This window comes from Echinops telfairi, unplaced genomic scaffold (assembly GCF_000313985.2).
Source record: "Echinops telfairi isolate 266 unplaced genomic scaffold, ASM31398v2 ScPeMD7_19;HRSCAF=73, whole genome shotgun sequence".
NCBI classification, from domain to species: domain Eukaryota; kingdom Metazoa; phylum Chordata; class Mammalia; order Afrosoricida; family Tenrecidae; genus Echinops; species Echinops telfairi.
The window spans coordinates 5,271,644-5,285,320 of record NW_022103916.1 but is presented as its reverse complement, the minus strand read 5'-3'; the positions used below and the strand labels follow the sequence as shown (position 1 = coordinate 5,285,320).

The following is a 13,677-nucleotide window of genomic DNA, read 5'->3' as shown; positions in this document are numbered from 1 at the left end:
TTGCAATGATATATAGAGTACAAAACTTCCTATTCCCTTCATCTAGATTTCAAAAATGTAAATATTTTGCACCATTTCTTTATCTCTCTCTATATATATGTATATATACATGTTTGCTTTTTCTGAGCCATTTGAAAATAAATACCCCTAAAAATTAGTAACTCTAAATACTAAAGTATTTTTCCTATAAAGCAGGAATCACCAAACTGGCGCTCCTGCATTTAAACTAGAAAATTAAGAGGTAAGGAGGCCAATACTGGAAGGCTGGGTGCTAAAAATAGATTTAATATACTAGGGTCCGGGTCAGACCTCCCCCTATCCTCACCAACAAAGCGATTCTAGAATACACTGAAATGCTCTAAGCTCACTGCATCTGCCTGCAGGCTCTGCTAACCCCCTTGCCAGGTCCAGAAGGATGGTGCCTGCCACCCTTTCCTGTGCCCTAGACCCACAGTGAGCATTGATTTTCCCAGGCTGTTGTCTAAAAGTGGTCATAATCCCAGGCTCAAAGAAAGTCTCCAACAGCTAGCCACAAGACCTCACACTGGAGTTCCCCTGCTGCCATCTGCCCTGAACCTGCAGTCTAGGGCTTTGCAACTCCCCTCCCTAGCCAGGAACAGAGTGACTACATAATCCATCCCCTTTCCACCTCTCTCCAGCTCCATACCTGCCAGTGTGGGTAACAATAGGTATTAGACAATAATTTTTAGCAATTGGAGAGCTGTTGGGATATTTACCTATGTCAAAACACAGTTCCCCAATGCACAACCGGATAGAACCAGATTGGCACAGGAGTGCAGCCAGGGGCAAATTCCGATCCAGTCAGTCCCAAACCCACACCACTAAGCTGGTCCCCCTTTCCAATACCAAGGCACCCCACAAGCCGATTATAAAAAGGGAAAAAAATCCACCTGATTTAAAAGCTTTCATTTCCAGGCTGTGGTCCTTTGTGTAACTTTGAATGTAAGCATGCAAAACTCTGTCAATTACCATAACATTAACATAACAAGGTAGCCAGACAATAATCTCCAGAGCACAGCCTAGGATTTTAACATTAAAACAAAACAAAACAAAACAAAAAAAACCAGGAAAATCCAACAGGTGCTGATAGCCACAGCCCAAGGCAAAAACTGGCTCTATCAGTTTTGGGCTCCACAGAGTGTCTTTAAAAGGCTCTAAATTGTGGCCTTACAGTCCAGTCCAGTCCAATCCCGTGCCCACACTGCAGCCCCGCCCCAACCAGGCAGTGGCAAACCTACAGTTACCTGCCTCAGCACAGACTCTGAGGCCCCCCACTGCCTCTGGCCACTGAGTTGCCGTGGCACCCTGACTATATAGCAGTACAACCCACACTGTTAGTAGGCCACAGGTAGTCCTCAAAAACACTCATACTAATCACACAGAGAAAGAGCTCAAGGACTCTTGGTCTCCCAGAAACATGACACTCATTTCTTCCAAAGTGACACACAAACAGCAACATACCTCAACACCCTCAACAATAAAAGCAAAACGCAATAGCGAAGAAAGTTGTAAACCTAAGGACGCTCATAGAAGAATCAAACGTGGATCTGCCACACACACAAAAATCTTCATAATGTTTCTTGGAGTAATACAGGTTATGAGGGAAACAACACAGAATAAGAACTCAGTGATGGAGAAGATGAAATCCATGATAGAAGGAATAAAGTCCAGGATACAGGGGATGAAGTCCACGCACCAAGGGGAAATACAAGAACTAATAGATGATGAAATAGAAGCAAAACACAGGATCACGGACCTCACCAGCATATTAGAAAAGGTGGATAATCGAACCAGTGATCTTGAAGACAATCAGGCAGACTTCAACAAACAGGAAAGACAGTCAAACAAGATAATTAAAGAGACAGAAGAAAACCTGAGATAAATGACAGAGGCTATGAATAGAAACAATATCCGAATATTTGGTCTACCAGAAAAAGACACAATAAAGATGTCAACAGCTAAATTAGTGAGGGAATTTGTGTAAGCAAAATTCCCCACCTTAATGAATGGTAATCAGACACATACAGCAGAAAGGACACCAATTAGACTAAACTCCAGGAAAAACTCATCAAAGCACATAATAGTTAAGTTATCCAACTTCAAGGAAAAAGACAAAATTTTAAGAGCAGCAAAAGCAAAAAAGGCAGTCACATACAATGGTGCTCAGGTAAGAATAGACTCAGACCTATAAGCAAATACCACAAGAGGGGGAGAGACTGAAGTAACATCTTCCAAAATCAGAAAGAAAAAAACACCATCCCCCAAAGCCTCTACTCTGTCAAACTATCTATTAAGATAGACGGCAAGGTAAGAGTCTTCCAGGACAAGGAAAAATTCAGAGTATGCCATATGACACCTAACCCTGTCGAAAATCCATTCCAACTGACTATAGTCAAAAGACTAACATCCACCAAGCACAAGCAGGAGACCACCAGATATCCCAACTCCACCTAGAAGCCAACACATCGAAAACAATTACCAAGATAACATGGCCTCAAGAGAAAATAAGGCAAGAATGAAGCCCCACACACAAACACAGAACACTGATATGAAGGGAGAAATGAAAACATCCAACACAAAAGGTATGGGATGACAGCAATGAATGCACAGATTGTGATACTAACTCTGAATGTCAATGGCCTCAATTAATCCATTAAAAGACAAAAATTAACATACTAGTTCAGAAAACATAACCCATCAATCTCTTGCCTACCAGAGACACATCTTAAGCTCACAGACAAAAATAGATTAAGAATAAATGGCTGGTGGAAAATATACCAGGCATACAGCAACTTAAAACCAGGGGTTGCAATCCTAATCTCTGACAAAATTGACCTCAGGGTGCAAACCATAACTAGAGACAAGGAGTGGCACTACGTAATGCTGAAAGGATTCGTAGACCAGGAACCAGTGAGCATAATAAATATATATGCACTCAACAAGAGGCCCATGAAATTCGTCAAACAAATTATTCAAAAGATGAAAAACTAGATCACAGATTCAACAATCATAGTAGGTGACTTTAATACACAGCTATCAGAGAGAAATACATCTTTGGGAAAGAAGCTAAACAAAGAGGCTACAGAGATAAAGACTATAATTAGGCTACTGGACCTGATGTATAGTGGCTCATTTTTAAAAATAGAGCGCATACTGAGACACAGGTTGAGCCTGAGTAAATTCAAACACATGCAAATTACTCAGATGTCCCTCTCAGATTACCACACCGTAAAGCTGGAGATCAATAAAAGGACGATCAGAAAAACAGAGCTTTACATATAAGAGCAATTGAATAATGAGAAGACATCCCAGCCCAGTCCAGATCAAGTCCATAAGTCCGATATTAGCCCATATGTCCGTGTGGATACAGTGGTGGTGGTAGCATCTCAGTGCTGGCAGGGGTCTCCATGTGGCTCCTTCAGCTCCCAGGGCTCTGGCTGCATCAGTGTAGTTGAATCAGACCCATCATCGGTAATGTCTCCCAGGGAGTGAGCATGTGTCCCAGCTCCAGCAAGCTATTTATCTCCTTAGAGCCTCCAAATGAGATAATCAAACTGCAACCTGATTGATGGGCTAAACTCCATCCCTTCACTCATAAGTCTCAAATTGACAACAGATTATGTAACTACCATGGGAAGTTTATAGATAGTAATGAGAATGAGAATACAACATACCATAACATATGGGATACATACAGCAAAACCTGTTATCAGCGGAAGCTTGATAACAATAAATGCATATATGAAAAAGGAAGAGAAACTTATCACTGATAGACTATCACAAAACCTACAGCAACTAGAACAGAGTCAACAAAACAATCCATCCAATAGAAAAGAAAAGAAATAATGAAAATCAGGGCAGAGTTAAACGAGAAGGAAGACAAGAAAACAATGCAACGAAATCAATGCAGCAAAAAGGCTGGTTCTTGGGGTCTTAAAGGCTTGAAGGTAAACAAGTGGCCTTCTAGCTGAGAAGCAGCAAAGCCCACATCGAAGAAGCACACCAGCCTGTGTGATCACAAGGTGTTGAAGGGATAAGGTATCAGGCATCAAAGAACAAAAAATCATCAGTGTGATGCAGATTGGGGTCCCAAAGCCTATCTGTAGGCAACTAGACATCACCTTACAGAAGTGTCACAGGGAGGAGATGAACCAGTCAGGGTGCAGTGTAGCAACGATGGAACATACAACTTTGCTCTAGTTCTTTAATGTTTCCTCCCCACACTATCATGATCCCAATTCTACCTTAAAAATCCAGACGATGTACACTGATACAGATAGTAACTGAAAACACAGGGAATCCAGAAGAGATGAACCCCTCAGGACCTGGGGTGAGAGTGGCAATACCAAAAGGGGAAACCGATTACAAGGATCTACATATAAGCCCCTCCCTGGGGGGCAGACAACAGAAAAGTGGGTAAAGGGAGACGTCGGACAGTGCAAGACATGACAAAAATTTATAATAATTATAAATTATCAAGGGTTTATGAAGGAGGGGGCAGAAAGGGAGGAGAAAAATGAGGGCTCAAGTAGAAAGCAAATGTTTTGAGAATGATGAGGGCAACAAATGTACAAATGTGCTTGACACAATGGATGTATGTATGGATTGTGATAAGAGTTGTATGAGCCCCCAATAAAATGATTTTTTACATGCTGGTTCTTTGAAAGGATCAACAGAATTGACAGATCACTGGAAAGTCTACAGAAGGAAAGGGAGGAGCAAACATCAATAGCCAGGATGAGGGATGAAACGGGTAATCACTATAGACCTCAATGAGATTAAAAGGATGATCACAAAGTACTATGAAAGTCTGTACTCCAATGAATTCAACAATGTGAAAGACATGGACAAATACGTGGAAAAACAATCCCTCCCTAGATTATCCCAGATAGAGGTCAAGAACCTCAACAGACCCATAGCAAAAGAAGAAATATATATGGTTATCAAGAAACTACCAATGAAAAAAGCTCCCAGACTAGATGACTTCACAGGAGAATTCTACCAAGCATTCATGGAAAAACTGACACTGATCCTCCACAAATTATTTCAGAGCATAGAAAGAGATGGCAAACTCCCAAACTAATTCTAGGAAGCCAGTATAACTTTGATACCCAAACAGGGCAAGGATCCCACAGGAATAGAGACCTATAGACCGATATCTCTAATGAACATAGATGCAAAAATCCTTAACAAAATTTTGGACAATAGAATACAAAAGTATGTAAAACCTCAAGTGGGATTCATTCCAAGGATGCAGGATGGTTTAACATCCGAAAATCCATCAATATTATTCACACATTGATGAGAAAAAAGGATAATAATCACATGATAATATCAATATATGCAGAAAAAGCATTTTACGATATCCAACACCCATTCTTTTTTTTGGAAGCTGAAATTTTCTCACTCAGTACTAGAGCTAGAAGTGATATTATTCAGAAGCATATTTTCTTCAGTATGACCACTTTTAAAAAATTAAAGTGGTAGATTATGTATGAAAGAACATTTTGATGATAATTTCTTGCTCAATTTTTTTTTGCACCCTGAGATTTAAAAAAAAATAATTTTATTGGGGCTCATACAATTCTTATCACAATCCATACATCCATCCATTGTTTCAAACACATTTGTACCTATGTTGCCAGCAGCATTCTCAAAACATTTTCTTTCTACTTGAGCCCTTGATATCAACTCCTCATTTTTCCCCCTCCCTCATGAACCCTTGATAATTTATAAATTATTATCTTGTCATAGCTTACACTGTCCGATGTCTCCCTTCACCCACTTTTCTGTTGTCCATCCCCCAGGGAGGAGGTTATACGTACATCCTTGTAATCGGTTCCCCCTTTCTGCCCCACCTTCCTTCCACCCTCTAGGTATTGTCATTCTCACCACTGGTCCTGAAAGGATCATCTGTCCTGGATTCCCTGTGTTTCCAGTTCCTATCCTTACCACTGTAAATCCTCTGGTCTAGCCAGATTTGTAAAGTAGAATTGGGATCATGATAGTAGGGGGAGGAAGCATTTGAGAACTAGAGGAAAGTTATATGTTTCATCATTGCTACACTGCACCCTGACTGGCTTGTCTCCTCCCCATGACCCTTCTGTAAGGCAGTGTCCAGTTGCCTAGAGATGGGCTTTGGTCTCCACTCTGCACTCACTCTCATTTACAATGATGATTTTTTTGTTCTTTGATGCCTGATACCTGAACCCTTCGACACCTCATGGTCACACAGGGTGGCGGGCTTCTCCCATGTGGGCTTTGTTGCCTCTGAGCTAGATGGCTGCTTGTTTACCTGCAAGCCTTTAAGACCCCAGACGCTATATCTTTTGATAGCTGGGCACTATCAGCTTTCTTCACCACATTTGCTTATCCACACATGTCTTCAGCGATCGTGTCAGGAAGGCCAACACCCATTCCTAATTAAGACACTCAAGAAGATAGAAATGGAAGGGAAATTTCTCAAGTTAATACAAGCTATCTACGAAAAGGCAACAGCCAACATCTTAGTCAATGAAGAAAAGATGAGAACAATGCTACTGAAAAAGGTCAACAGACAAGGATAGGGCTTCTCCGCACTTCTATTCAACATCTGTGGTAGTTACATAATCTGGTGTCAATTTGGGACTTGAGAGGATTAAGAGTGAAGGGGTGGAGCCTAGTCTGTCAATCGGGTCGTATGCTACATGGCTGCTGTGTGAGCATGGCCTTCCCCTGAGAATTCTGGGAACTCCTGTATTTCCTCCTTGGAGGTAGGATACGCTTTTCTCTCTCTGCTCACTTCCTGCGAGACACTCCTGTGGAGAAGCCACATATACATACCCTGATGCAGCCCTGGGAACTGGAGGAGCCACATGGAGATCCCTGCCAGTGCTGAGATGCTTCTACAGCCACTGACTTTTCACCCACTGACCTGTGATCTTCCTGCATTCAGTGTCATTGCATGTGTTCCGTGAGTCTGAAGAGGACTTTGTTGATTGTTATCAGACATATGGGCTAATATCGGACATATGGGATTTGACTGGACTGGGTTGGGATGCTTTCTTAATGTACAATTATCCTTTGTATAAAACTCTCTCTTATACACATATGAGTGTCCATGGATTTGTTTCTCTAGTCTACCCAGACTAACACAACATCGTACTGGAGGTCCTAGCTAACAACATAGGCAGTGGAAGGACATTAAAGGTATCTGACTGGGAGCGGAGGAGGTGAAACTATTGCTACTTGTAGATGACATGATTCTATACACTGAAAATCTCAAAAGGTCCACAGAAGGAGTACTGACAGCGATAGAGGAATATGAAAGAGTGGTAGGACATAAGATCAACAAGTCTATTGGTTTCCTATATATATCAGACAAGACCATGGAAGAGGAGATCAAGAAGGCAGTACCCTTCACAATAGCCAAGGATAAATTGAAATATATATATGAATAGTTAATTAAAAAAACCAAAAGACTTATGCAAAGAAAACTACAGAACTCTACTATAGGAAATCAAAAGTGACCTTCACAAATGGAAGAAAATCCCATGCTCGTGGATCAGAAGACTCAATATAGTAAGGATGTCAATCTTACCCAAGGCACTATATAAGTTTAACGCTATCCGTATTCAAATAATAACAACCTTCTTTAAAAAAAATTGGAAAAACTGCACACCAATTTCATATGGAGAGGGAAGAAGCGCAGAATTAGCAGAGAACTCCTTAAGAAGAAGGGCAAAGTTAGAGGGCTTGTGTTACCTGACTTTAACACCTACTGTGCAGCCACAGTGGTCAAAACAAGGTGGTACTGGAATAATGACAGATCCTCAGACCAATGAAAAAGAAATAAAACCATTAGTATATAAACAACTGATCCTTGACAAGGGCCCCAAAAGTATCAAGTAGGAGGTGGATGCCCACTTTAACAAGTGGTGCTGGAAACAGTGGCTATCCACCTGTAGTAAAATGAAACAAGATACTTACCTAACCCCATGCACAAGAACAAACTCAAGGTGGATCACAGACCTAGAAGTAAAAGTCCAAACTATCAGGACCATCAACAAAGGACTCAAGACAAACCCAAGAATCTTGGCTCAGGAAATGCATAGGCTAAATTCAATAGGGAAGGGTACACACACAGGTGAACCTGAAATCAACGAGTGGGATATACTAAGAATAAAACACCAATGTGCTTTGAAAGAGAGTAACAAGAAAACCCACAGACTGGGAGAGGATTTTCAGCAATGACACAACACACAAAGGACTTATTACTAAAATCTACAATACTTTCCTTTCCTGAAAAAAGAGGAAAACAGTTAACCCCCTGAGGAAGTGAACTAAAGACCTGAAAATAAATTTCACTAGTGAGGAGACCTGAATGGCCAATAAACATATGAGAAAATGCTCCCGATCATTAGCCATCAGAGAAATGCAAATTAAAACAACCATGAGATACCACCTAACACCCTTGAGGATAGCCCAAATCAGAAAATCAGAGAGCAACAAATGTTAGAGGGGATGTAGTGAGTTAGGAACTCTCCTCCACTGCTGGTGGTCGTGTAGATAGGTAGAGCCTCTGTGGAAAGTGATCCAGTGATATTTAAAACAAATAGAAATTGAGCTACCCTATGCCCAGTTATCTCTCTACTGGGTATGTACCCAGAAAAGGTAAAAAATAGATCATGACCAGTTGTCTGTGCCCCAATGCTTATTGCAGTACAATTCACAATCGCAAAGAATTGGAAATAACCTAAAGCCCTATCAAATGACAGTGGATTAAAAAACTCTGTCACAAGTACTCCCTCAAAACATTTGTTCTAATAACCCGGCATTCTGTGATGCTCACCTTCCCGAGAGCTGAAGACAAAATGGTGTACAAGCGAATGTGGTGAAGAAAGCTGATGGTGCCCGCCTATCAAAAGATATAGCATCTAGGGTTCTAAAGGCTTGCAGATAAACCAGCGGTCATCTAGCTGAGAAGCAACAAAGTCCACATGGAAGAAGCACACCAGCCTGTGGGATCATGAGGTGGCGATGGGATCAGGTATCAGGCATCAAAGACCCAGAACAAAAACTCATATCAATGTGAATGAGGGGGAGTGCAGAGTGGAGACCCAAAGCCTATCTTATAGACAATTGGACATCCCCTTACAGAAGGGTCACAAGGAAGAGACGAACCAGTCAGGGTGCAATATAGCACCAATGAAACATACAACTTTCCTCTATTTCTTTAATGCTCCCCCCACCCCACTATCATGACCCCAATTTTACCTTGCAAATACATCTAGACCAGAGCATGTACACTGGTGCAAATAAGAGCTTGAAACACAAGGAATCCAGGACAAATAACCCCCTCAAGACCAATAATGAGTGTATTGATACCAGGAGGGGAGGGGGAAGGTAGGGGGAGAAAGGGGGACCTGATCACAATGATCAACATATGGCCCCCTCCCAGGGGGTTGGACAACAGAAAAGTGGGTGAAGGGAGACAGGGTTCGGTATAACACATGAAAAAAAAATTATAAATTATCAAGGGTTCATGAGGGAGGGGGGAGGAGGGGAAATGACCAAATGACCTGATACCAAGGGCTCAAATAGAAAGAGAATGTTTTGAAAATGATGATGACAACACATGTACAAATGTGCTTGACATGATGGATAGATGGATGGATGGATTGTGATAAGAGCGTAAGAGCCCCCAATAAAATGATTTTTTAAAAAGAAAAGAGAAAAAACTCTGGCATAGACCCACAATCGAGTCCTATGTGTCCCTAAAAGCCCTGATGATCACATGAAGCACACTGTCTTATGGGAAGACTTGGATGAAATTATGCTAAGGGAAGTTAGCCGATCCCAAAAGGACAAATACAATTTACCTCCCCAGAGGTAAGTATAATCAGCACAGTAGGTATAGAAGAAAAGCCACTTAACTCACAATATATGGTTTGAGGTTCAGGCAGTCAGGTTGGAGTCAGACCAAACCCAAGGATGTAAATGTTATTCCAACACAAACAATGTAAAGGTGGGGAGGTGGAGGGAGAAAAGAGGGGAAAAGGGAGGAGGAGATGATGGCACTGGGGGAGCAGGGCACTAGCACACCCACAGGGAGAGTATTGGTTTTGTCTTCACAGAATTGGGAGTCTGCATGCAGACCCCACCACAGCGCGCCACACCTTGAGGGCAAAGTAACCACATGGAGCAACTCATGAACAGAGTGGCTACAAGGTTGGCCCCAATCAGAGCCAACCTGACCCCCTCCCTAGAAGTATGTGCTACAGAGAACACTAAATCTACAGGTTGGGGAGAGGAGCCAGCATGCCAAGCCCACACGAAGCAAACCAAGAAGGAAAAAAGAGAGAGTGAGGGTATAGACCCCATATCGGCACACCGAGCCCACAGGACAATGTCCCTGCACGGAGCTGCTAAGACAGAGAGGACTGTAGGACCAATAACAGCTTGAGACATGATGTACCCTCACTGGAGCATACCGAGACAGAGGACAATACTGGGGACACACGGCGGGGAGTTATTCCGGTCTGAACCCCTTACAGCAGGGTGAACCAAGAAGGGAGTATAACAGATCAGCCGTGGAGCAAAGCAAAGCCACAAAGCCCCAAGGATCCCCCCAAAATAGACTTTAGGCTAGGAGGATGCAGTTCCTGAAATTCAGTGGGGAGATAGTCATAAAGGTCAGCAGACAGACCTGGAATTATGTGTTGTTTTGTTTCTTGTTTTTTTCATTGTTATTATTATCTTTTCTTTCTTCTTTTTTTCTCTTGTAATTCAATCTTTTGTTTTCTTTTTGTTTTACCTCCTTTATTGTTGGTTTTGCCTACCAATATAAGATAGACATGAGAAACAATCTCAAGGAGAAAGCAACGGGACTTGGAGTGGGGAGGAGGCGGGGGAAGGAGTGGTGAGCAAACAACACTATAGACAGGGAAATAACTATGGAATTAAAGACAACAATAAAGAGGATGTAGATATCCTGGGGGTGTTGGAGCAACACCAATCTAGCTGAGATGAATTATTAAGAGGCAGAAGAAGGGTGAGTATGATGGTGGGGCAGGCGGAAGGTAAAAGGAAACAAAGGGAAAATCTGGGAAGCAAAGCTATGGATAGAGGTATAAATATAGGTGTGTGCATATGTGAGTATATTAATTCATAAAAATAGAGGTATTGGCCTATGTACATATATTTATATGGCAATACACTGAGATAGTGAACAGACTTTGAGCCTCGGCTCAAGCCCTGCCTCAATTCAAGAACACTTTGTTCTAACAATCTGGCATTCTGTGATGCTCACCTTCCCAACACGACACTGAAGACAACATGGGTGCATAAGCAAATGTGGTGAAGAAAGTTGATGGTGCCTGCCTATCAAAAGATATAGTGTCTGGGGTCTTAAAGGCTTGAAGTTAAACAAGCGGCCATCTAGCAGAGAAGTAACAAGCCCACAGGGAGGAAGCACACCAGCCTGTGCAATCAGGAGGTGTCGACAGGCTCAATAACAGACATTAGTAGACCCAAACCAATGAAACAAACAAACCATATTGTTGAGAATGAGGTGAGTCAGAGCAGAGACCCAAAACCCATCTGTAGACAGTGGGTCATCCCCTCACAGAAGGGTCACAAGGGGAAAACGGCAACTGTGGCTGAGCTGAAGGCTGTTGTAAAGGACACCTTTGGTTAAAAACCCAAAAAAACGGTGTATTGGGACATTTAAAAGCAGGAATCTGAGCTGAGGTTTTTAGAGCCCTAGATGATGAACGTGAACCGTGACCATCATTGTCTCATGGAAACCTTCTAATTAATGAGTTCATTCAGCAGTATTTGGAATTCAACAAATATAAGTATACCTCATCTGTCCTGGTAGCAGAATCTGGTCAACCTGTAGTTCCATTGGATAGGCAATTTCTCATCCATGAGTTGAACTTATTCAAAGAACCAAAGGACAATACAATGCCTCTATTATATGGGATTTTAGCTCATTTCTTGTATGAGTCTAAGGGTGGCATCCAGAGTGCGTTTCTGAAAGGATCTTCCCTTCAGCTTCCAAGCCCCAATTTCAGCAGACAACAGAGTAGAAGAAAGCAAATAGAGGAGCTCCTGGGATCCAGGAAGGAGAAGCGCTGCAGTGTTCAAGATCTCCCTGTTTCTCAAGCAGGGAAGAGATGACACTTCTACTTGGAGCATCTGTTGGCTTAATATTGCATATATGAAATAACTTATTTAATGTTCCATTGTCATCAAAATGTGCCACTAATATATTTCCTTCGTAGGAATGTGCGTTTGTGCACAACACCTAGCCTTTCATATGTTCCTACCACTGTTAATAAAAGCTGTCATCTAGCTACATGGTACATGGACTTGATCAGATCTAAAATATGTTCTTTTTAGGGAATATTTGAAAGCTCCCAAGCACGAACAACAGATGTATGAGAAACGAAAGAGCATTTTTGTACCCTATACATTCTTCTGAAAAATAATTATGAGTCTGGATCGCCATGGGTCCTGCATTCCTTCAGCTAGAATTATGTAGATAGACAGGAAAAAGTCACTGCTTAAAAAACTAAACAAAACACCTAACACCAAAAAACACATTTGTAACCTGTATAAAATGTGTGTGTGTTTTAACTATTTACTTTCCACATGGCTATTTCTATTTAAGTAGACTATCTGAATGACAGTCTAAAGTTGAACTTTAAAGCTAGACAACAAAGTATTTTTTTCTCAGACCATTTTGGCTTCTGCAGGAAGATTTAATTAAAAGGTAGAGAAGGAAGTATTTTTTTAATGCTGCTGTAAGTAAAGGAAAGAGCTGATTTTATCACATAAAGAATGGGAAATAAACATGAAGAGACAGGCATTGGAAGAAATACCAAAAGTATCTTTTAAAAGATGGCATTGCTTCACCTCCATGTGGCCTTCTCTTGTGCAATGACCACACGAGCTATGAAAGGGATAACCCCGACTTATTCGGGCTCTTATTGAACTTCAGTTTTGCTCTTGGACTAGAACAATTGTCAGAGCCATTAGAATATGCTCTCTAAAATGCTACGTTAATATTTATTGAAGGTGTTTTTAGAATGTAGACCCATTTCACTGAAAATATCTGACCATTAAGGTACACGCCTGATTAGCAAGAGTGCTATGGTATGTTCAGAATAAAACTCTGCACAGACACCAGTAGGCTGACAGCATTTCACTTCAATGATTTTCCACAGTGGGGAGTGAGAAGGATAGTAGTGAACATGTTTGTCTGCACAGGGGTGTTGAATCTGTGCAGTCTTTGATGATTATAAGAGGAACCCTCAAGCCAGAGGACTTTGAGAGGCCCTGCTGGTGATCAAAAAGCATATGTATGAGCCAGCCAGGGTGCAGTGTAGCAACGATGAAACATACAACTTTCCTATAGTTCCTAAATGCTTCCTCACCACCACTATCATGATCCCAATTCTACCTTACAAATCTGGCTAGACCAGAGGATGTATACTGGTACAATGGAACTGGAAACACAGGGAATCCAGGAAGGATGATCCCTTCAGAACCAGTGGTGAGAGTGGCGATACTGGGAGAGTTGGGAGAGGGTGGGGTGGGAAGGAGGAACCGATTACAAGGATCTACATATAACCTCCTCCCTGGGGGACGGACAACAGAAAAGTGGGTGAA

General features: G+C 41.7%; 1 pseudogene; it reads left to right on the top strand.

The window, feature by feature from the left end:
- The first annotated feature begins 1,651 nt into the window (after positions 1 to 1,651).
- LOC101641041 lies at positions 1,652 to 12,183 on the top strand (annotated as a pseudogene).
- Positions 12,184 to 13,677: the final 1,494 nt, after the last annotated feature.